Here is a 25,736-nt window from a genome sequence, read left to right on the forward strand (position 1 = left end):
CTGTCTCTCTCTTTTCCCCATTCTCTCTTCAGCTGCACACTGTCTGGTTGAATGGTGCCCCAGTTAGCCAAGAAAATGAGGTTTAGCCTGTAAGGACCAAAGCCCCATCACGGTGCTATGAGGAGGATCAGCCATTGGGTGAGGTTGCCAAGACAGAGAACAAAGTCCCACAGACTGGAGTATACAACATAGAAGTCCATTTTCCCCCAGGCTGGAGGCTGGACTCTAGCAGGGTGATATCATTCGAGGCTTTGTGCCTAGCTAGGGAATGGAGTCTTCTCCACGTGTCTGCACACAGCATCCCTTTGTGTCCTGTATCCTAATATCCTCCACTGATAGGTCACCAGTCACGAATTAGTCTCCTCTAGTGACCTTGCCTTACCTTGGTTTTAAAGCACCCTGTTATGAGCCACTGTCATCTGCCCTGTGGACACCTTCCTGTGATCAGCTGTGCCTCCTCCCCTGGCTGTGACATTCCCTCTGAGAAGGTGGTTCTGCCCTAATTGTAGGTGGCCCTGGGACCTAGGGGAGGTGCTGGAGTATAGAGGTAGGTAAGATGAGGAGAAGGGGGCTCCATCCACGTGGCTTTGGAATAGGATCATCTGTAAAGGCTGAGGATTTCCCAGTGCAGATGCTTTGGGGCCCTCATGTTCTTGTCAGTATTCCCTGATTTGAGCTCTGTAAGTAAGCCACATAGTCTCATTGGTTCCCCAGCATTAACTGTGATGGCATCAAACTTTGGTTAGTCAGTGAGACCTTGTGAGGAAGTAAGATAGAGGGTGTTTACATCCCCCCATCACCCAGGGAAGGAACTTTAGCAATACCTCCATGCCTCCAGATGCAGTTACCCATGGAGGCACTGGGGGCTAGAACTTAGGACTTAAATCTTTGAAATCACTTCTAGAGGGCTGGAAGCCTGTGAGAACCCTTAGCGAGAGTTGAGCCTGTGAACAGACCCTCAACCACTCTGTTGGGTTAAAACCCTTTTGGACGTAGGGAACTAAACCCAGCTGAAGCTAACACAACAAAAGAGGGATTTCTTAAGGAGTCCCATGTACTGACTCTGGCAGAAGTTGGATCCAACTGTCCAACTGGGGGGTCAAAAATCCTGCTTCTGTGTCTCAGGTCTAGTAACACAGCTCTCCTCTCTACTGTAATATGTTCTCTGTCTGTCTGTCTGTCTGTCTGTCTGTCTGTCTCTTGTGTGTTTGTGTGTGTGTGTTTGTGTGTGTGAGTGAGTGTGTATGTGTCTGTGTGTGTGTCTGTGTGTATGTGTGTGAGTGTGTGCACACGCGTGTGCACACGTGTGTATTGTGTGTGCATGTGTGTATTGTGTGTGCACTGTGTGTGCACATGCATGTGCATGTGTGTGCACATGTGTGTATGTGTGTATGTATGTATGTGTGCACTGTGCACGTGTGTGTGCACTGTGTGCATGTGCACACATGTGTGTATGTATGTGTGTGTGCACATGTGTGTGTCCCCTTCTCTCCCTGTGTCTCTGTGTTTGTGTCTCTCTCCTTCCTCTTTTCTTCCCCTGTATTTATTGTCCCATAAAGTAATTACTCCCAAGTCATATGGTCTTTCTTCACTAAAAAGCTTTAGTTGTTAAGTTATAAATTCCCAGGAAAGTGGGGGAGGAAGGGAAAGAGGGAGGGAGAGAGGAAAGGAGAGAAGGAATGGGAGGAGGAGGGACAGAAATTAGAGTAAAAGATCACCTGCCCCCCAAACCTGATGACCTGGGTGTGATCTCTCAAGATCCAACCGTGGAAGGAGAGACCCACTCCCCAAACACACTGACACTCTTAAAGTTGAATAGAACATCTGGACTGTCAGCTAGCGGCTGCATGGGGAACATCCCCCAACCATGCATCCGGGAGCCTCTCCGTGAACCTTTTGTCTTTGATGCACAAAGCCCACATCTTGGTTGAAACTCTTTGATTACCAAGAACAGTTAGGGAGAAGCAGAACTACAGAAGTCAAAAAGCCAAGGTTAGTTCATTTAGGGACTTTCCTGGATGGCTTTTGTCCTTGTTTTGGAAGTTGTTGGGACCTACACGCTGGGTTCTAAGATTGGAATGGTGCCAACAGCATGGCATTAGTTACATTAATGTCTGGGCACCTGTTACACCTGCATGAATCCATCATACACATATGCACAATAATTACACTCATGGCCTTTGCATCTTGTTTCTAATAAGAAAGGCCTAGCTAGCATTTCATTTATAGATGTAATTATCCATAATTCAGCCAATCTTTCTAAAAAAGAAATGAAACCACGAGTCGCAGAATTCTTTGATCAACCAAAGGATATATATATATATATATATATATATATATATATATATATAGAGAGAGAGAGAGAGAGAGAGAGAACTCACTATTACATTGCCATATTGTGGTTACAGTTAGCCCTCAACAAAGAATGGCTGTGTAAAAATCACACACCAGGGCCTCAGGATCCCAGAGCTGGAGTGTAAACAGAGCTCTGTAGAACACCAAGTCCGACAGCTGTGGCCTCACTTACTAATGCTCATCCTTGTTCTGGTGACAGCACAGCCTCACTGCCCTGGAAACTGCTCCCTTCTCCACTCTGCTGTCCCACAGGGCTGGGATGGGGCTGACCCACAGCTGTCTATGCAGGACCAGGCAGTCTACACCTGTATTAGTTGATTTTCTGTTGTGATCAATAAAACATCATGACCAGAAGCAACTTAGGGAAGAGAGTTTAATTTGATATGTGGCTCCAGAGGGAGAGTCTATAATAGTGGGGAAGCATGGCAGCAGAGAGCTGAAACACATCGTCAACCACAGACGAGGCAGGGAGAGCAAAGTGACATGCTTCTTCCAGGAAGGCTGCACCACCAATAAACTCCCCCAAACAGGGCCACCAATGAAGGACCAAGAGATCAAATGCCTGAGTATATGAGGGACATTTTTTCAGTCAAGCCAGCACAATACCTCTGGCCAAAGCAACTGATCCAAAAAGAGCATGTGGTTCAAACTGGTCTTATAGTTACCATCAACTCTTGAGGAAATCTAAAGCCAATGTCTCTCAGCCGTCTTCCTCTGCAGTAGAAGAATGAGGCTGTAGAAAATATCTGATTATCATTTACTTAAAAGTATATGTGGTGGTTTAAATAGGAATCCTCCACATAGACTCATGTGTTTGAATGCTTGGCCTATAGGGAGTGGCACTATTAGAAGGTGTGGCCTGATTGGAGGAAGTGCATCACTGTGGAGGTGGAGTTTGAGGTCTCAGATGCTCAAGCTATGCCCAGTGTGGCACACAGTCTTCTTTTTCTGCCTGTGGTTCAAGAATGGTAATGTATATCCTGTGACATTATATGCTGGGAGTATGTGATCTGCTTTTTTATTTTGCTTTTACAGAAGATTATAGTTAAGAGATTGGGTGAGTCTCAGAAGAGACTTTGAACTTTTAAACAAGTTTGAGATTATGGGAACTTTTAAAGTTGAACTGAACATATTTCTGAATTATGCTACAAGCCTATGGGGGTCAGGGAGTGGACTGTGGTGGTTGGAATAGGTATGGCCTCTATAGACTCATGTGTCTGAATGCTTATTCAAACAGGGAGTGGCACTATTAGGAGGTATGTCTCTGTGGGGACAGACTTTGTGGTCTCATATATGCTCAAGCTATGCCTGGTGTAGTACATAGTGACTCCTTTTTTGTTGCCTGCGAATCAAGATGTAGAACTCTTGGCTCCTTCTCCAGCATCATGTCTGCCTGCGGGCCAACATGCTTTTCCACAATCATGATAATGGACTAAACCGCTGAAACTGTAAGCCAGTCCCAATTAAGTATTTTCCTTTATGAGAGTTGCCGTGGTCATGGTGTCTCTTCACAGCAATAGAAACCCAAACTAAGACACATAAGAAAGACCATATGACTTGGGATGTAAGTTAGTGTACAACTTACACTAAAAACTCGGCACAGAATGCAAAGCCAAAGAAATGTTATAAAATTTTATAGAGGAACAAAAATACTCTTCAATACTCCCCATCTCAAGAGTCCCCAGCCTTCTTCCTTTCTTTGGGTCATCTCACTGGTACATCCAGTTCCTCCTCCGTCCCCTCTTCATCATTCTTACAGCTGAGATTACCTCTTTGAAAACAGCTCCTTTGTCAAACTCTGAAAGCTTCAGAAGTGTTTGTATTATTCTCTCTGGCCTCAGAGAAAGGGACCCGCCAACTAGAAGCACTTAGGTGGAAGAAACAGATCTTTAAAAATGCAAATTTATAAAGAACTCATTCTGTAGTTGTGTCAAAAGCCATCTCCTGCTGTCATCGAATGAGCTGTCCCATCTGGGAGGGCTGGGGGGCTGCCTTTCCTATTCATGCCTCCCTTCCTGGAACACCGGTGCTAGCAGACACAAAAGCTGTACCACCCAATGCGATTCATAGCACTTTGCTGCCTGCCTTTGAACATGGAGAAAGGACTGGGATTCTGAGCTACAAAATTGCCTTGGGATGAATAATTCTTGTAAATGCAAAGTACAATAAAATAGATGTTTGCATGTCTCTAATTATTGTAACTCTTTTAAAAGGGAGTGGTTTTCTTTCTTTCTATTTTTTTTTTGTACAATGATGGGAAAAATAGCCGACCTGTCAACATCACCTCCCTCTTTAATGTCTTGAATTTCTAGGTTACTGACTTTTCTTGCAGAGAACATTTTAACATACACCACCCTCAGTTTTGTCTCTGCCTCACCTTAAATTCTTAAACTTAAATTCACATTGGTCTTCCATTCAAAGACATGCAAAATCAAGTGGACCAATGATCATAAAGTTCTGCTGTCTTCTCTGACCTGGCAAAATGGTCCTGATTATGCATTTATTTGTGCATAAACATCACCCAGAGAACTGGATTGTCTCAGCTGTACAAGTCTATTAGAATCCCTTGTCCTGAGGTTTGAGAATTTGATTTTAGTTTAAGATTTATTTTGTCTTCACTTATGTGACTTACTAACCAGCTTTGTGTTTATGTGTTTGTTTTCACTTGTTTTCACATGTCTTTTTCTGTGTGTCTGTGCATGGGTGTGTTAAGGTGCCCATGGAGGCCAGAAGGGGGCATTGTAGCCCCTGGAGCTGGAGTTCTAGGCATTTATGAGCACACTAATATCAGTGCTGAGACCCAAACTTGGGTCCTCTGCAAGAACTGTGAGCACTCTTAACAGCTGAGCCATCTAGTCTGGCATTTTCTTTATGGTGTACCAGCCTCAGGTATTTTGTTATATTGACAGAAAACTGAAATACGATAATTAAAAGTAGACTTAACCTTCTAACCTGGGTTTAAATTTTAACGCCATCATATATAAGCCAAGATGTCTTGAGCTAGCTCCTTCTCTCTTTACTCCTTTTCCTTATCTTCAAAACAGGGAGAATGTGTATAAATTGCAGCGAGGTCAGGAGCTATAGGTGAGAGCTCCAGGTGGAGCTCAGCAAGTGGTCCACTTTACTCTCTTCTCTTGTTTCTCTTCTTTTGCTTTGGCTTCAATGTTTTAAGGCCAGGAGATGATTCACCAAAGAGAAAGGAGGTAATAGGAGGGTCATATGGGACCTTTTACTGTTTTGCATTGTTAAATTTTAAGTAGATTGTTTTTATAGTAGTGACTGCCATGCAAACATACATCTTAATTACTAAGTCTCTACTTCATGAAATGAGGCAAGGTCTCTCTCTGAACCAGGAATTTGCCCATTCAACTAGTCCAGTTAGTCAGCTTGTCCCTGGCATCCCTTGTCTTACTTCCTAAGGGCTGGAAGACCAAAGCACTCTCGGCTTTTACACAGGTGCTATGGATCCAAACTCACTTTTGCCAGCCGTGCCTCCTGCACCAAAAGTTTTACAATCTCCCCAAAATAGGCACCACCACCTGGAGATGAAATTAAAACATCTAGCTGGGCAGTGGTGGTGCACACCTTTAGTCCCAGTACTTGGGAGGCAGAGGCAGGTGGGTCTCTGTGAGTTCAAGGCCAGCCTGGTCTATAAATTGAGTTCCAGGACAGCCAGAATTGTTACACAGAGAAACCCTGTTTCAAAAACAACAACAACAACAACAAAAAACAAAAACAAAACAAAACAAAAATAAAAACAAAAACAAAAACAAAACCCAAACCAAAAACCATAAAAAGCCAGCAGGAACATTTCATATCCAAACTATACCAAGGCCTGGGTGGGTTATTGGGCTTGGTTCTCTGAACTGCCAGTCAACCACTATTTTATATAAAGAGATTAGAAATCTTTACAAGTAATAATTCCAAGCCTGGCTTGTATGTGGGCATCCTAGTTAGCTTTGTTAACTGACAGAGACTAGAGTCATCTCAGCTTATAGGTGGTGATTTGAATCCATGTCCTCATGTCACCGTTTCTGTACTTTTCCTCTGTTTACAAGGATACCTGTTGTATAAGGCTAGGGTCCTCCTTTACAATCTTGCTTTAGTGTGATTGTCTGTAATAACTGGTTCCCAAATAATGCCATACACATGGGCTCTGGGGCTTAGGACTTCAGTAACTTTTGGAAGGACAGAATCCAGCTCATTCTATAACATACATCAATTATTTTCTAATGCTGAACCAGTCTTTCATTCCTCTTTTACATTATATTTATGTACAACACTGAGCTGAATTGGCTAATATTTCATTTAGATTTGATTCAGGACTTCTGTGTATGTGTCCACCAGTGTGATTGCCCTATGAGTTTTCTTATTGGCGTGTCATCTTTGTCTGCCTTGGCTGTGAGCACTCTAGTAGATTTATAAAGCAGGCTTTTAGGAAGTAATTCCTCTTTTCTGTTTTTTATATTAAAGTTTTTATTATGAAAATTTCAAACAAACAAAAATAGAAAAAAATATAAAGTCCCCCACGTGTCCATTACACAGCTGCAAGAATGGACAATACGGTGAATTTCATTTTGTCTCTTTATAAAGAGACAAGCTTGAATTAGGTAGCAAACCCTAGGCATATATCATTTCATACAATAATATATCAGTGTGTGTTTCTCAGAGATAATGTTTATTTTTTTAAAAACACAGCCACGTGCCATGTGTGACACTGAAATTATTTTTCACAGGCACATACAGATACAGAGTTAGAAGAAGTCATGTAAGGACTCCCATTTGGCAATTTCTCAGCTTTATTATTCCCTCATGGTCCATCTCATTTCATCTTAACTTATACTCACTGCCCACCACTAGATTATTTTGGACTAACTCCCAGGCACTATGGAAGTCTAATTTTAAGAGTTTTAATATGAAGGCTGGAGATGGCTCAGCAGTTAAGAGGGCCCACTGCGCTTGCTAAGGACCTGAGTTCAATTCCCAGCACCCACTTTAGGTGACTCATAAGCACCTGTAACTCCACATCCAGAGGATCTGACACCCTCTGCAGGTCTCTCCAGACAGCTACACATAATTAAAAACAAAATAAATATTAAAAATTGTGAAGTGAAAATACAATAAAATCCTATATTTAAATGTTTTAATATGTATCTATTCAATCATGAAATTGCTGTTTGAGAAAAGGCTGGGACATTCTTAAACTAATGTTCCTTCCCAGGAAAACATGGGCATGTAGGGCAAGAGACACCTTCCCTTTCTACCTTCCTTTACATTCTCAGGAGGTGTTAAGATTTAAATCTGAAATGCCCCCATCCCCCACACAGATACCATGCTCTGGTAGCTTTCTCGTAGATGGTACAGAGCCTTGAGAGCCCGTGGAATCTTTAGGACAGTGGTTTTCAACCTATGGATCGTGACCACTTTGGGGGTCGAATGACCCTTTCATGGGTGTCACCTAAGACCATCAGAAAACACAGATATTTACATGAGGATTCGTAACAGTAGCAAAATTACAGTTATGAGGTAGCAACGAAAACAACCTTATGGGTGGGGATCACCCCAACATTAGGAAGTGTATTAAAGGGTCACAGTGTCAGGGAGGTTGAGAACTGCTGCTTTAGGAGGTGCAAGCCTGCCAGTGGAAGTAGGTAGCGTGACGTCACAGGGCCTCTCTACCCCCATAGTTACAGCGGTAGCCAGCTGGCTCAGACTTCACATCAGAGCAGGCACTATTTGAAGAGAGAGAGTCAGAAGGACCTTGGCATCTGTCAGGTTCAGTGCTGTCGGGATCCAGAGTATACTACGAAACCCACAGGTATTCAGATGGCATTTTGGTCCAGTGACTGATACCGAGTCTTAGCCTCATATGAGGGCCAGATGAAATGTACTTCCAGTCACTCAATGAATATCTACAGATTCTTTGCTGTACATGGAGCAGTGTTCTGGGTATTGGCACCACCCAGGAAGGAAGCAGGTATCCCGGGGAGAGAAATCAACCTTAACCCAGCAGTGATGAGACTGTGGGATGAGGGCTGCAGAACTATGGTGACTGGTGGCCATCAAAGTCCTCTGCTGCTGGCAAAGGGGGTCTAGAAGGTGAGTTAATATTAGGGTACAGTTGTGTCCCTCTGGTTCAGATGTCTTATGTCCCAATCCCAAGGTCATGGGGTATGACCGTTTTTTGGAAACAGGGCCATGGCAGCTATCACTTTTTAATATAAGGGCATGGTAGAGTGGTGGGCTCCAATTGATGTAGCTGACAACTTTGTATGAAAAGAAGTTTGGATACAGCCAGCCTCCAGGGAGGCAGCCATCTAAAGGCAATGGCACGGATCTGGAAGAAACATCAAACATGGCTGACTGACCACCAGACACACCAGCCACCATGGTGAAGAGGCATGGGCATATTCGCTCCTACACCTTTGCAGCAAGGACGTCTCTGTAACTTTGCTCTTGGGCGTCTAACCTTCAAGTAAGGCCATTTACATCTGAGGTTGAAGCTGTCCCGACCATGGTCCTTCCTACTATGCCTCTAGGAAGCCCATGCTGTTCGTTAAGTGAGATGGAAACCCACGTCTTCCAGGATCGTGTGCAAGGACATCACAGCACTATCTCCCCAAGCCTCATCATGAACCTGGGAGGCAAGGACTGTTGCTACCCCAGTTTTACAGGAGACGGTACAGAAGCAATCAATCTGCCCAAGCTCAGAGCAGTGAGTTGCCACGATGCAGAGGAGACTGTCAAACCTGAGCTCTGAGACGATTTGGTCCCATTTGACCTTGAAACCAAGAGTTTTCAAAGACCCAAAAAGCCAGCGTCACTGCGTACTTCTGGAATGACCTCTGACCTGTTAATGTAATGCCATACCTTGTCCCAAGGCTCCCCTCCAGTCCAGCGTAGCCCAGGAGTCATTCCACTGAAGCACGGCCACAATACCGTGCGCCTCTAAGTCAGCACATCTCCCAACGCCGTCTCTTCTCTGCTGAGCCTGGAGGATGAAGGCAGCTGTGATGCACACATGCGGTGTTTAATCAGTGGCAGCTGCCGGGGATGACTGTGCACACGGGAGCCAGCTTCCAGGCACGCCACAGGACTGCCGAAGGAAAGGGACTTGCATGTCTCTGAGAACTGAGACCCTTCTCAGGGATGTCTTCATATGGTATGTCTCGGGCCGTGGGTCCTGCGTGGCAGCAGGCAGTAGAAACAAATCACTAGGGCTGGAAGGTGGCACCCAGCATGCTGGGTGACGGTTATGAAGTGTGGTTAGTTTGAGTCCCCTTAAGGCACACAGTAAGGTCAAAGGTACTGGAGGCCCCGCACCTGCCACACAGTGCCATCTCCTACACCACACTCTCTCTCCTAAATTTTACCTCCTGGGTTTCCGAAAATAATCCATGTAATGCATTTGACCCAGGAGCCGGAACATTCTAGAATGCAGATAGATATCCCTTCCTTTTCTTTCCCCAACATTTCCTCTGTATCAGTGGTGCCTAAGTACATTCTCAGGGGCTCTATGTCATCTTAATTCAAGCAATGTTGACTAAATGCTTCCATAGCCAAGTGAGGAACTTGACACAGGAAATCAAGAAGTGAATGACAGAGACCTGGTCCCATTGTCATGATGCCTATGGGAGCCCTAGAGTCCCGTGGACAGCCACTGGGAACTGGTCCAGTGAGCCTAGTTTCTCTAAGAGTATGTGATTGTTTCAGCTTGTCTGGGCCATGGGGCTTTTTGAGGAAAAGTCAGGGCAGACGATGAAGAGCTAATGTCCCTGGTTCCAAGACCCTAATCCCCACCCCTAGTAATCTCTGTCTCTGTCTCTGTCTCTGTCTCTGTCTCTGTCTCTCTCTCTCTCTCTCTCTTTCTCTCTATGTGTGTGTGTGTGTGTGTGTGTGTGTGTGTGGTCATGTTACCCAAGCTGGCCTTGAACTCTCTATGTAGCCGGGATAACCTCTCAGTGCTGGGATTACAGGCAGGTGTTATCATGCCTGGTTTATGTGTCTCTAGAGATCAAATCCAGGGCTTTGTGCACTGCACTCTAGACAAGCATTTTTGCCAGCTGAGCTAAATCCAAGCCCAGGAAAACTAAGTTTGATACCTTAAGAATACAGTTTGGATACCTCCCCGACCCTGCTCTGTCCCAGGTACCATTTCCTTTGCAGATAATTACCTGGAACCACTAATTGTGAGGCCATTCCTAGATGGGACAGGTACAGGTGACCTCTTGGTCTGTAAAATGGGGTCAGCCATACTTGCATGGGAACCACCAGGAAAGAGCTTCAGATCCAGATAGAAAATCACCCATTATTATAATTCCCACCTGAGACACATGGCTTAGGCCAGGGGTCGCTTGTCTTACTGATGTGAGTGAGTCATCTTTCTCGTGAACACTTGCTACCCCAGTGTGTTTAACGATCAGCTTTGCGTGAGTATTGCCACATAGCTTTGCTGCTTTGCGAGCTCACACTGCATAGGATGATCTAATTTCTCTCAAGACTCAGATACCCCTCTCCACGCAGCCATGGGAGCCTCTGAGCTCCAGACATTCTTGCTTGGAGACCTTATTACCAAGAAACAGGAGCCCCGCACAGCCTACCTGCAGCCCGGGGGGGGGGGGGCTCTCAGCATGGAAGTCAGGCCAGCGGGCAGTGCATCCATCTATCCCAGATTCTTCGCTGTCATCCAGGGAGCCCAGGCTTTCTTTACACTGGTGAGGTAGCCTTGACAACTGCAGCCACCTCGGGACCTTTCGGGAGGATTCAGCCAGGAATAGAATGCATGGCGCTGTCAGAATGGGGTGTCTTGGAGGTGAGGGGTCAGAGAATCACCTTGCTGGAAGTTTTAGGATGCTTCTGTGACTTCTCCTTGGAACTCTCACCTTCCCTTGCTCGGAAGTAGGTCAGACAAGTGAGTTTATCTGTTCTCCAGGTAGCTAATAGAGTGACGCGGTTTGCAAGGCAAACGACTCGGGGCTGGAAGCACAATCAGCCATATCCGTGTCACCCAGGACCTGGCCCTCCTGAGCGAAGCCCATCTGTGTTTTCCTTTCATAGAATAATAATCGGGCTGTAGCCTTTTCAGACCAAACAACTCCCTGTGGCCTGAAGCTCCCATTCCGGATCTGCAGACAGTATTGAGGCATTCTGTCAAATCCCCAGATTTTAAATTCTTTCTCGAGGTAAACTCCCTCTTTGTCAAAGCAGAGCTGAGTTAATGCCAAGAAGGAAAGGCCCGTGTCCCTGTGTTATTTCTTTTATTATTATTATTATTATTATTATTATTATTATTATTATTATTATTATTATTATACAGGTCTCATGTAGCCTGGGCTAGCCTTGCACTCACTATGGTGCTAAAGGTGACCCTGAACTTCTGATCCTCCTGTCTTTCCTTCCCCAGTGCTAAGGTTACACACCTGCGCTACCACACCCACTTTGTGCTGTACTCAGGATGGGATCCAGGGCTTTGTGAATGCCAGATAAGCTCTCTACCAACTAAGCCACCTGTCTTAAGGTTATTCTTATGCAAGGGGTGTTGAGGGCCAGTTGAGATGGCTCAGTAGATAAAGGTGCTTGCCACATAAGCCCAATGGCCTGACTTGAGTTTGATCCCCAGAAAGAACTCATGATGAAGGAGAAAACTGACTCCAAAAGTTGTCATCTGAATTCTACACACATGCTATCGTATGTCTGTACCTGCAGTCACACACACACACACACACACACACACACACACACACACACACACACCAATAACAAATTGTAAAATAACATGCCAGTGAGAGACTCTGTCTCACAAAATGAAGGGATGTTGTCTGAAGAATGACAACCAAGGTTGGTGCCCCAGCACACACGTATACACACATGTACACATGCACCTACATACAAACGAATACACATACTCCCCCCCCACACACACCCTAGGAAGTCTCCCGCACTAGGGTTGCTGTGGAAGTCTCCCGCACTAGGGTTGCTGTGGCCCCATTGGGGATGGCTTGTGCAGATGCAGCCTGCAGAGATACAGCGGTACTTGTGGAATGAGAAAGCCACAGGGGATAGCTGGGCTAGGGCGGGGATGGAGCACCAGGGTGACTGCAGCAGTGACAGGATCCAGGCTGAAGGAGCGAGTAGGGAACGGCTGTATCTCTCTACCCATTGGTGCAAGCACAGTGTTGCTAGCAGGAGGAGCTTTTTGCCACTTCACCCCCAGAGCAGTAAGAACAGGCAGCAAGTACCCTTCACCTGGGGGTCTGCAAGTGTCTTTTGCTGATCTGATCTGTCACTCGCTGCAGTGCTGCCCTGAGGACAGGCTCCGAGGCCCAGGTGGGTGAGCAGGGACCCTGGGGGTTCCCTTAGGAGGGCCTTGGGAAAAGCTGCCCAACCGCAGCTGCTGCCTGGGGATCATCCAGTGTTTGTCCTAGGGTAACCATGCAAGCTTGGAAGAGGAGCCGAGAGGTGAAGGGTGGGTAGAGCCCTCCACCAGGGTAGCAGGCACATCTGGTGTGAATGATTGATGTTCAGGACCGAGGGCAGGAGCTAAGCTGATGGGAAGAATCCCCTGGGGATCTGACTTGCCCCAAGCTGTCTGTGCACCAGCCTTGCTTCACACCCCTTGAAGAGAGGTGTGGCTGCAGGTTGGGCCTGTGTGGGTGATAGATGGGCGCCTGCATCCTGCTACTTCTCTTTCCTCCTGCACTGGTGCCTCCTGCCTGCAGCAACAGCCCCTGATGGATGAGTTCAGCCGCCATTTCCCCTGTGCACCTGCTCTCTTCAGCCTTGTGAGTGTGAAGGTGCTCTGTGAGACTGGGGAGCTGTGGCTGTCTGTTCCTGCCGGCCCCCCTGCTTCCGCTCTGTCATCCTGTCCCCTGTGTTCAAGTCCCCTGGCCTGCAGTAACTCAGATTCATTTGTTCAATGTATTGTTGTCTTCCTAATCCTTTGCAGGCAATGCCTTCTCTTCCTAGGGATGGCCAGAAACACAGACTCCCCCAGCTCCTGTTCCCCACCACACAGACACATAAGGACACCTAGAGAGAGACACAGACATACTGCATAGAGATACTAACCTCTGCAAAGCCCAGCTCATCTCTGGTGGGTCTGTGCTGAATTCTAAATGGGAAATCCCCCACATCAGCCTAGTTCACAGCCCATGCTCAGAAAGCATATGCCTGTGCACAGCTGTCCATGCATTTAACTGGAAATTACACAAGAATTTTGCTATAACGTGGGGCAGAGTTTGTGTACTTCATTCTCAAAAGATGAGCCTTATTGTTCTCTCTCTCTCTCTCTCTCTCTCTCTCTCTCTCTCTCTCTCTCTCCTGTGTGTGTTGGCAAACCATGCATGTTTCAGAATTATCCAGAAGCAAAGGCACAAGAGCTGAGTCACACCTCACTCAATTAGCAATGCATTCTGAGAGAGAGAGAGAGAGAGAGAGAGAGAGAGAGAGAGAGAGAGAGAAACACCTGGCCACCTGAGCTCACACAGGCCTTCCTTTTCTCTCCCCAGCAGCAAGGTTTGCCCTGGGCTCTGTGAGGCATCCATATCAAGCCAGCATCCCTGTGGCTCTCTGGAGCATCTCTGACAGTTGCCTTGGTAAAGAGATTTGTGCTGTGCTTTGGCTGCAGACACCATGTTTACAACAAGCCAGGGAATATATCAAACACTGTGGCGAGATTGTTAGGTTGATCTGCTCTTCTCAGAGATGCAAAATTCAGTGTCTATGGAGTCACCGTGGCATACTGTGTCACTTGGCCACTCCCTGACTTTCAATGAGGTTGAACACTCAGTTTTCATTTCCTAGCCTCTGCAACAGAGGTAGACAAGGGAAAAGACGGGTGTCGGGGTTGGAGGGAACCAAATACAGTGTCACTGGGTTCAGCCAGCTACAGTTAAAGTTCGTTCACCCCCGTTGAGGAAAGTTACTGTCCCACAATCATTTAATCCCAAATAAACACACAGAGGCTTATGTTAATTATAAACTGTGTGGCTGATAGTTCAGGCTTCTCTCTTAATTATTAACCCATAACTATTCATCTGTTTATTTCCATGTGGTCTTGACTAACCAGAGAGTGCCCAAACCTCTTTCTTCCTTGGCAGTTACATGGCGTCTCCCTCGTGACTCACTCTCTGTGTTCCTCTCCCTCCTTCTCCTAGTCTGGTAGCCCTGCCTATACTTCCTGCCTGGCTACATCCTGCCTGTCCATTGGCTGAAACAGCGTTATTTATCAGCCAATAAGAGAAACATATATTCACAGCATACAGTAGGACATCCCCCATCACACTCCATTGATAGTTCTGGAGACAGAGACGATGTCTCCTCTAGGAGACACACTGGCCAAGTTCTTAATCCCAAATCCTTGGTTCCCAACATTGGTCTCAACCCCACCTCCCTCTCACTCTTAATTTCTCATTAGGAAACAAAGCACAAGAGAAATAACCTTAACTTTGATTAGATGTACGCCTTTGTCAAACTTAAGACTTTATTACCAGTCACAATTTTTTGGTGTCCCAATGGCTGCTGACATCAGTTTGGGGAAATTGCTATCTGTGCCAGGATAGAATGGCTGCTTGAGCAGGTATAAAATTGGTTCAATAGTTTCCACCTTACAGAGGCCATTTTAAATGATGGTCTTTGTAAATTGCCCCCAAATCAGCCTCATTGTCATGGCACCCATGTCACTCATGAGCTCACCTCTGTGTTCCTCTTTGTCTTGACTCAAGTTGGCATTTACGTGAAGATTTTACCCGTCTGTATCCATGAGGAAAGCCATCCACTGGGCATGGCTGAACTTGGCCCATGAGTCCTGTTTGCTCCACAGTATATGTCTTTTTTCCTCCTTGGCCCAGTGGCACTTCAGATGCATGGTTCTTGTGAAAAATATGAATAAATTCAAGAGGGCAAACCTGCAGAGCCTTGTTTGGGTTGGGGAATCTTCACCCCAACCACTTCACTGGCAGTTGCTGAAGAATTTGGGGTAGAAGAGTGATGTGATCTGATTTGTGTTTTCTGAGGGTCCCTCTGCCTGCACAGAGACGTGAACTAGACTGGAAGGGAGTGGAAACAGATAGGCTGGGAAGCACGTAGCACCTGAGAGGAAGGCTTGATGAAGATGAGGGCTGCATCCACAGAAAGGACCCATAGGTGTGGGGGGCCTTGCAGGCAATCGGGTCGGTCACCAGATCTGGTGACATGTTTTTCTGAGAAACCCAGGATTTCTTTCTCACATACTTGTCTGACACTCCACCTGTCCCACCCATCTGATGTGACAGAAGGGGCTGGGTCCTTGTGTAACCAGATGTGAAGGTATAGATCATGGCAGAGACCTCCCTTTATTCTGTAATGTCCGTGTGTCTCTCGGCGTCATGGGGAAAGAAACAACATGGATGTGGATAGATGCTGGTTTCTGCCTACGAGGTGGCTGATCACTCTACATGTGGGGACAAGGAAGCCCACCCGGGAAAGAATTCCTGGTGACACCGTAGATGGAGGCACAGCTTCACGGCTTTGTGAGTAAGGAGGATGCACACTCACATCCAAGATCATTCACACAGCTGGGCTGAGTTCAACCCACCACCATGGCACCCACATTCCTCAGAATTCACACATCAGGCTGATTGCTGTGCCTGCCAAGGACAGAAATGATGACAGAGGAAGCCACACCATACTCTAGAAGAGCCCAAACCTGCAGACTCCCTCCTCTGACTCCAGGCCCATCAGCTTGGAAAAGACACCCACACTTCTCCTTCACAGTTTCAGTTTTATTCTAAGCCCAGCCATGGCGCTAGTGTAGACATACCCCTTCAGAGTGCCTGACCCACCGGGATCTATCTGTCACCATGACTTCCCATCAGGCTCGAGTACCCACCACTTTGTTCTTTGACGTGGAGGTGCTGCCTGTCAGGAAACTTTGCTCGCTGCTGCAGGACTGTCAGCCACTGAGGCATGACATAGACAGCAGCAGGAAGCATGCACGAAATGCAGATTGCGGTCCATATCTCAACTGCACCAGCTTGTCCTCCACTGGAAGACATTTGGCGGCAATTCACAGGAGCGGAGCCCCAGCCACGGGGATTAAACAGACACAAGCCAGTGCATGCCTTCTCCCCACACCCGGCGCCTGCTCATCTTCTCAGTCTCCGCTGGCTGTCCCCTCCCTGAAGCATCCTTATGTATTAGATGTTTTTCTCGTGGCGATGGCAAAATACTGGATAAAAGCAGCTCAAGGAAGAAAGGGGCTTTTGTTGTTTGCTTGCTTGCTTGCTTTTTGGATCACATATTGAGCCATGAAGACCATCATGATGGGAGGCATGGCCTCAGGAGCACGAGACAGATGATCACATGGTCTCCACAGTCGGGAAGCAGGGAGAGATGGATGCAGTACCCAGAGTCGTATCTCCTTTTTATTCAGTACAGGACCCCAACCCGTGGGATGGTGGCTCCCATTTTTAGAGTGTCCCTTTTGACTTCAATTAACCCAACCTAACTCCCTCATTGGCACACTGAAGGGTTCTTCCCTCCTTGATTCTAGAGTCCATTGAATTGACAATTAGCAGAACACAGGCAACTTAGGGACGGACAGGGTTTGTTTGGCTTCCATGTCCAGGAAATCATCCATCACCGAGGGAAGTCAGGGCAGGAACTCAAGCAGAAGCAGAGGCAGGAACAATGGAGGAAAGCTGCCTACTGACATGTTCTCTCTGACTCTCTTGGCTTGCTTTCATACAGCCCAGGGCCACCTGCCCAGCATGGCACCATTCACAATGGGCTGGGCCTTCCTGTATCAATTCACAAGCAAGAAAATGCCACACAGACATGATCATGGGCCAATCGGAGGGAGGCCGTTTTTCCATGGAGCCGCCCTCTTCCCAGCTGACTCTGCACCTGCCCTAGCTTGTTTTCCTGTTGCTGTGATAATCACTGTAACCAAAAGCAACTTAGGGAAGAAAGAGTTTATTTCATCTTACAGCTTAGAGTACATCATGAAGGGAAGTCAGAGCAAGAACTCAGGACAGGAACCTGGAGGCAGGAACTAGGAACTCTGCTTACTGGCTTGCTCCCATGGCTTGCACAGCTGATTTTCTTATAACACAGAGGGCCACCCACCCAGCGATGGCACCATCCTCAGTGAACAGAGCCCTCCAATATCAATCATCAATCATGAAAATGACCCTGTGGTGATATGAAATGTTCTTCTGTAGGCTGCAAATATGTTTTACCTTTTTTGGTTGATGAATAAAGCTGCTTTGGTCTATGGCAGGGTAGAATATAGCTAGGCAGGAAAGCCAAATTGAATACAGGGAGAAAAAGAAGGTGAAGTCTGAGAGACACCAGCCAACCACTGAGGAAGTAAGACACGTAGAAAATGAGATAACAGCACAGCCATGTGGCAATACATAGATTAGCAGGAATTGGCTAATTTCTATGTAAGAGTCAGCTAATAATAAGCCCGAGCCATTGGCCAAACAATTATAATTAATATTAAGCCTCTGAGTTATTATTTTGTAAGTAGATGCAGGGGTGCAGAAAAACTTCCAGCTACACCACAGATTTGCCTCCAGGTCAAGATGATGGGGGCATTTCTCAATCGATAAATCTAACCAAGACACCTACTTTGACCAGCCTGCCCGAGTCATAGCCCCTGCATCGATTCCTTCCCGTTACAGGGCCTTGTTTCCCTTGGTGGCACTTGGAATGTTCTTGAGTATATATTTGCTGACAATCTGCCTCTCCTAATTTCTACTCTGAGCTCTGTGGGATCTGAAACCTGCCTCTTCCCTGCATTCTGTCCCTGAGCACAGGATCAGGGCCCTGAATACTCGCTGAATGCACAAAGGAATGAATAAAAGATTGGGTGCGTTTCTCATTGATGCTGTCCCTCCCTGTGTCTCAGTGGATGGCCTCAGTGCTGTGACTGTGAGAATGACAAGCTAGGGAGCAGAAGTCCCTGGGGTCATAGCAAAGAGATGGAAAGCAGACAGGTCTTTAATGAAGTTGTCACTTGTTCTCCAATCAGTGCAGACTGGAAAGTAATAGAAATATGGCATTTTCCAGATTGCACTAGAAGGGACTTGAGGAGGTGAGTCAGAGGAGTAGAAAAATCTTCTGGAGGAGGGTTGCAAACACTTCCTCAGACAGCAGTGAGGTGGGAATCTTAAAGAGAAGTTGAGGTGAATAGTTAAATATATATATATATATATAATATATATATATATATATATATATATATATATATATCCCAGGAGTTGAGGTGACAAAATTGTTCCCATGAGATTCGACTCCCGGGTCTCACAAAACACCTTGGTGGATTCTTACTGCCAGACTCCATGAAATAATATGACAAATGACATGGTGTGTAGGTGTCCATATACAATTACCAGGGGAGAAGGGACATGGGTTTCTCCCATGTTCTCAGAAGAGTCTGTGGTTTCCAACCTTGGTTAAAGGCGGTGTTCAGCATCACCCTCATGGAGAGGTCACATAGATCATAATTCTACAGAAAGAAACTGTGAAAGTGTAGCTTCCACGTGGATCACCAAGAGTCTCCCCAACTTTGCCTGCTCACAGTGAGCACCCTGTGTTTGATGGGTGCCGGGGCTCAGTGTTGGCAATGAATTGGTGAGAACCATCTGGGAGGGAGGTGGCTGTAGTGACTTAGGTAAGAGATAGGACATGACAGTAGCTGGTGTCATTCTTGTATATGTCTCTACCTGTGTGTTCTGGTCCCCACATCCCTTCTTGGTTTGTTTCTTACAGGCGCTTGTAACTCTAAATCCCATACCGTATGAGGTACCTGTCTCATCCCTATGACAAAATAACCGACAAAAGCAACTTTATGAAGGATGCTGTTCTAGTTCACCTTTTCTGTTGCTGTGATCAGTGCCACAGCCGAAAGCAACTTGGGTCAGGAAAGGGATTATTTTGTCTTACACTTTACAGCCAAGGCAGAAATCTGGAGGCGGGAACTGACAGAGACCTCAGAGGAGCACCACTTACTGGTTTGCTTTTGGTAGCTTGCTCAGCTAGCTCTCCTCTCCAGCCCAGGCCCACCTGCCTAGGATGGCACTGCCCACAATGGGGTAGGACCTCTTCTATCAATTAGCCATTAAGAAAATGCCCCACATAGGGCTAGAGGGAGACCTCAGTGGTTAGGAGCGATGGCTGCCCTTCCAGAGGACCTGAGCTCATTTTCCAGCACACGCAGGACATCTCACAGCCATCTGTAACCCCAGGACCAGGGCATCTGATGCCCTCTTTCAGCCTTCCCAGGCACCAGGCACACCACATAGCATTCAGGTAAAGCGGCCATACACATAATTTTTTTTTTTTTTTTTTAAGAAAATGCTCCACAGATGTGGCCACAGGCCAGTGTAATGGAGGCAACTCCTCAAGTAAGATTCCCTCTTTACTGGTATGCAAACTTGGGCCAAGTTTCTAAAAATTAACCAGAATAGCAGTTTATGGGTCCTGTCTGTCATGGTGGGAAAGTCGTGGTTGCAAGAGCTTGAGGCAACTGGTCACATTGCATGCATAGGCAAGAAGCAGTGAGCGACACGCGCATGCATGCTGGCGCTCACGTCACTCAGTCCACTTTATAGGTTGAAGTCCTCTGAATGTCCTCACTTGCAGTTAAGATGGAGCCTCCATCCTCAATTGACCTAGTCATGACAAATCGTCACAGACACACTCGGAGTCCGCACAATCCCCCATAGATGTGTCTGCAGGCTCATTGATGGTGAATATCAACCATCTCATAGACTGACAAGTCTTGTACTCTTTCTCTGCTAGGAAGTAGATGTTAGTGTTTTGGCCAAGGTCAGTCCATGGGCTAACTGCATCAGAGTCACCAGGATTACTTGTTAGAAATGCAGATTTTAGAGTCCTGCATGAGGTTTTACACGTCTAACCCCAGAGTCATACATGGGGGTTTACACTCTAATCCCAGCACCGAGAAGCCTGGAGAAAGAAGATCTTGGGTTCAGGCCAAGCCTGGGCTACACGGCTTCCAGGCTAGCCTGTGTAATGATGTAAGATTCTATCTCAGAAAACAAACCCACAAAACCATGCAGGTGACAGAGGCCACACCCAGATCCACACCGTGAGCCTATCAGGACAAGAAATAAGGATCTGTACTTTGGATAGGTCCTACAAGTCTTCATTCTGATGCATGCCAAAACTTGCATCTTGTCCCTGGGGGACAATTATGGACTTCTCCAAATTGGCCTCATATTGTGCAAAGCTTGTTTTGGCTTCTATCCATTCTTCTTCCAGTTTATGAGGGCCCAAATTCTCTCTGCCCTTCAAGTTCACCTTAGCTTCCCCACACACTGCAAGTATTTTCCAGATTTCTGCAGGTTTTATTGGCTTTGTTCTTCTCCAGCCCCTGGCAGTTCTGCCCTGTTCCTCTTTCCCTTTCTGTGACTCTGGTCTTCTCAATTCAATTATGGTAACAAATGTGGTAACTCCACTAAGGCTGCCTTGTGCTCTCTCTCTCTCTCTCTCTCTCTCTCTCTCTCTCTCTCTCTCTCTGGGTCCTCATCTGTCTCTAAAGGTGAGGAGACTGTTCAGAAAAGAGCCTTTTCCACAGTGTATCTGACCTTCACTATGATGGTTAACTGGTTTTAGGCTCTACCAAATAGAAACTAAGCAGGTCTTAGCTTGCCAACTACTGGGGATGGCAAACTTTCCGGAATCAGAACCTCCTTCTGCTGTTTGTGTGTGTGAGTGTGTGTGAGTATGAGTGTGTTATGGTGGTATATTATTTGTGATTTATTAAAGCTTGCCTGAAGGTCAGAAAAGCAAAGGAGCCAGACACTAGCTCTTGCCACTACCTCGGGCTGAATAGGCTGATCCTGCTGCCTCTCCTCAGTGTGGCTGGAGAATCCTGAGACTTCAATTGTCTTCCTACCCTCCCTGAGACTGAGCCTTCCTATCTTCAGTGTGGCTGGGGAGTCAGTGCCTCTACTGAGATCTTGCTTCTGTCTTATATACTTCCCTAATGTTGGGATTACAGGTGTGAGCTATAATTCTCTTTTAGACTGATTCAGTCTTGTGTAGATCTGGGTGGCCTTGGACTCATGGAGATCTGTTTGCTTCTTAATCCTGAATCCTAAGATTAAAAATGTGTACCACCACCTCCTAGCTTCTGGGATTAAAGGAGTGTGTCACCACTGCCTGATCTCTATAGCTTGAGGCTGACTTTGCTTTTCTGAATCCTCGGGCAAGCTTTAATAGATCATAAATAATATATCACCACAGTGTGTGTGTTTGTGTGTGTGTGTGTGTGTGTGTGTGTGTGTGTGTGTCTGTGTCTGTGTCTGTGTGTGTGAATGAGTGTGTGTCTGTATATGTGTGAGTGAGTGTATGTACATTTGTACTCATGTACTTGGTGTGTGTGTGTGTGTGTGTGTGTCTGTGTCTGTGTCTGTGTGTGTGAATGAGTGTGTGTCTGTATATGTGTGAGTGAGTTTATGTACATTTGTACTCATGTACTTGGTGTGTGTGTGTGTGTGTGTGTGTGTGTGTGTGTGTGTGTGTGTGATAATATACATGCAGGTATGTGTCTTGTGCATTTGGAGGCCAGCGGCCAATGCCAAGTGTCTTCCTTGATAGCGCTCCTCCTTATATTTTGAAGCAGGGTCCCTTGCTGAACCTGGAGACTGTTGACTGGGCTCTGCTGCCTGGCCAGTGGGCTGCTGTAATCTTCCTAGCTCTACCTCCCCAACACCAAGATTACAGGCATGCACTCCCCTAGTCAGACTTCTCATGTGGCTGCTGGATTGGAACTCATGCTTATACACCAAGTCATTTATAGGCTGAGCCAGCTCCCTGGCCCCATTCTGCTGTAGATTATAGTTTCCCCAGACTGCCTTTCTTCTCACTATTTCCTTTTGAAGTAGTAGGAAATGGGCCCAGAAATTTTTAAATTCTCGTCTTCAAACAGTGATTCATGCAAGGAGTTGACTGGCCAGAGCAGTTTGCCAACTGCTCAGTTTCACCTACCAACACCTCAAGGGAGCAGTCTTCCCTGAGACATATTGTAGTGGAGATTTGAACGGTCCCCCCAAACAGCCATGCTGAAGGTGTGGTCTTCAGCCTGTGTGCTTTGAGGACTGGAGGGAACTGTGAGGAGGTGGGGCCTAGTGGGAGGAAGTTAGGTCATTGGAGTTGTGTCCTTGCAGGGTCTATTGGGTCTCTTGTCCCCTCCCCTTTCTCTGTTTCCCAGCTGTCCCAAAGTGAACACGTCTCCCCTCGTCCACCTACACACACACACACACACACACACACACACACACACACACGTTTGCCATCCTCTTCTGTTTCATCTCAGGCCCTAACCAATGAAGCCAGGCAGCTGAGCAAAATGCCCCAAACCACAAAGCAACATTAATCTTTCTTCTGATGATCTCATAGTTTGCATGGTATCAGAAAGCTGAGCAACAAAGGGAGGGTCCAAAAATGGCAAAGGCTTTAGGCCCAGCACCTCCCTGAGAACCTAGGGAGGGCCTTGAAAGGGAGCACTGCACAGGTCAGAGGCCAAAATCTGTACGAGATGCCTATGAGCCGGGCACTGTTCATCCTGTTTCCACTCCGTGAGTCCAGACATCCTGATCAGCTTCAGTGAACATCTGGAGGCATTTTGGCTGCCTACTCAAATCACATTCCATACATAGAAAGTTTGCTCCATTCCTTAGCCTTGTGTCAAACATTGCTTTCTTTTCTTTTCTTTTCTTTTGGATGTCAACCACAAAGAAATGGACAATGAATTCATTTTACTACCTTTCCAGTGATCCACAAGGCTTTGAGAGAAAACAGTGGGTTTTCAGAGTTCTCCCAAGGGTACATCTGAGTTTTATAAAGTCATTTGAAACCCCCTTTCTAGAACATGTGGTGTCACCTTTCCGCAGTCTCATGGCATGACAGAATTTACATCTGCATTTTTCCTGCATTCCTGAATGGTTCACCAGAATCCCTGCAACTCGTAACAGAGATGTCAACTGCAGAAGCTGATGAAGCCCTAGGACCATGTCACCTTTCACTGGGGTGTTCTTTATTCTTTCTAGAAGCCTTAAGAAGCACAGTGGCTCTGCAGCCAAAGCCTATTCTCCTTTTATTAAGGAGATGGAGCCAAGGGCTTCAGAATAAAAGGATTAGCATTTTAAAAATCGACTCTTTCCCTGTACCACATATTAGCATGTTTGCACACTGTAGGATGGATGTACTGCTGGACCTCGGCTGCATTTTCACCAGACAGATTCAGCCACGGCTTGCTGAGCACCAGCTAGGTAGAAGACAACAGCAGAGAAAAGCCACAGTCATTTCTTTCAGAATGAGCAACCCGATGAAATCCAGGCTGGTAGCTGATTCCACTTCCACAGTTTGAGGAAGGAAAATAAGCCACGGCATAACATTATAGATCCAATTTAGATCCTGGAGTCAGAGGGCTGTTTAGTATGTGCAACAACTCCCTGCCACTGAATGTAAACATCGAGAAGTGCATCCTGTGTTAGTTCCCTTATCTGCTGCTATAACAAAATGCCTGAAGCTAGGTAATTTATAGAAAGAAAAAAAAAACAGGTTTCCTTAACTCACAATATGGGATGTTGAAAGTGCAAGACAGGAAGCCTCATTAGTTTTTCACTGGCTAAAGACCTCATGGCAGATGGCATTGTGGGAGAGAAAGGGTCAAATGATGAGGAAGGAAGCCAGATCATCCCAGACTAGACTTATTCTTAACCTGTTCTCAGGAGAGCACACTCATTCCTGAAGACTAGTGTTAGTTATTCCCAAGGGCAGAGTCCTGATGACCTCATCACCTCCTCCATGTTTCACCAGCAGGGCCGAGAATATGGCTCAGCTGAGAAGGTACCTGTTTCCCTCAAGCATGAGGACCGGAGTTCTAATCTCCAGCACCCATGTAAAAGTCGGAAGTGGTGGTTTACACCTGTAATCCCAGTACTCAGGAGACACAGGCAGAACAATTGCCAGAGCTAACTGGTTGGCCAATCTAGACAAATCAGTGAGATTCAGGCGTAAAGAGAGACCTTTGTCTCAAAAAAACATCACACACACACACACACACACACACACACACACACACACACACACACACACACACCGTGCTGAGATATCTAACACTGCTTGTATGTGTTTAGGACTCTCTCAGCAGCCATCAATTGCCTCTAGCTCTTCTTGTAGGAGGTAAAGCCTTGTGAGAATTCCCTCATGTCAACCCCAGAGAAGCTTCTCTATACAGCGGACGGAGACCATTACAGAAAGCCACAAGTGTTCAAGAAGCAGAGAACAACTGACTGTGGTGCCCAGCCCCAGCTACTGCATATACTACACAACTCTTATTCCTAAAGTTCAGCGAGTGTCATGTGGGGAAGGGAAGAAAGGCTGGCCACCTACAATCAGAAATCCCAGCCTCCCTGCAGGACACCTGGGAAGGACTGAGAGGGGAGATTCTGTCTCTAAGGGGTGAGCCTGTGGAGAGTGGGCATACCCATGAGGCCACAGACGTTCCTGAGGAGCCGTGACTGTTCTTGGTTGCTGGAGGAGCTGGCATCGTTTTCTCTAATGGTGTAGCCACTAGGGGGCTAGGAAGGAACAAGGGACTCAGAAGGAAAGAAAGGAGTTTATGGAGTGTGAATATACACTCCATCGTCAAAAATAAAGAAAAAATGAAAAAGAAAGAGGGATGAGCATGGAACGGGCTGGCTTTGTTCTAGTTAAAAAGTATGTTATGTATGTATGTATGTATGTATGTATGTATGTATGTATGTATGTGTGTTGGTGCCTGTGGAGGTAAGAAGAGGGTGTCATATTCATTGGAGATGGTGTTACAAGTGGTTGTGAGGCTCTCAATATGGGTGCTGAAAGCCAAACTCAGGTCCTCGGCAAAAGCATCAACTGCTGTCAGCTGTCTTCACCACTGAGCCATCTCTGCAGCCTCTCTTTTTGTCCCTTCCTGGTCCTAGCCTGAGTCTGGACAATCATGAGACCTTGCCTGCTCTTGCTGCAGAGGTGTGTGTCCTAGGCTACTTATTTAGAAGGAATATCCTCTTTGATTTTATGTGACCTGCCCCCTGGCCCTCCAATAAAATCTGAGGCAGACTGAGTGTGATACAAGACCTTTGAGTCACAGACTCAGATGATGGAGAAGGTTAGATTTGCCCCAGTAGGACATGTCCTAGACAGTGCCAAGCTAGCTCCTAGCCAGACATATCTAAAAGGCTTTGGACCGAGCGGCCAAAGACATCTTCCTAACCCTACTTCATTGCCTCAGAGGACGTTCGCTGCTCAGCATTCTTCGCCCATTGAAAGTTTAGGAATGAGTTGGTAATATTCAAACTCCATGTTCCCTGTTCTTTCTACATTAT

The sequence above is a fragment of the Cricetulus griseus genome, chromosome 2, assembly GCF_003668045.3.
Source record: "Cricetulus griseus strain 17A/GY chromosome 2, alternate assembly CriGri-PICRH-1.0, whole genome shotgun sequence".
Lineage (NCBI taxonomy): Eukaryota > Metazoa > Chordata > Mammalia > Rodentia > Cricetidae > Cricetulus > Cricetulus griseus.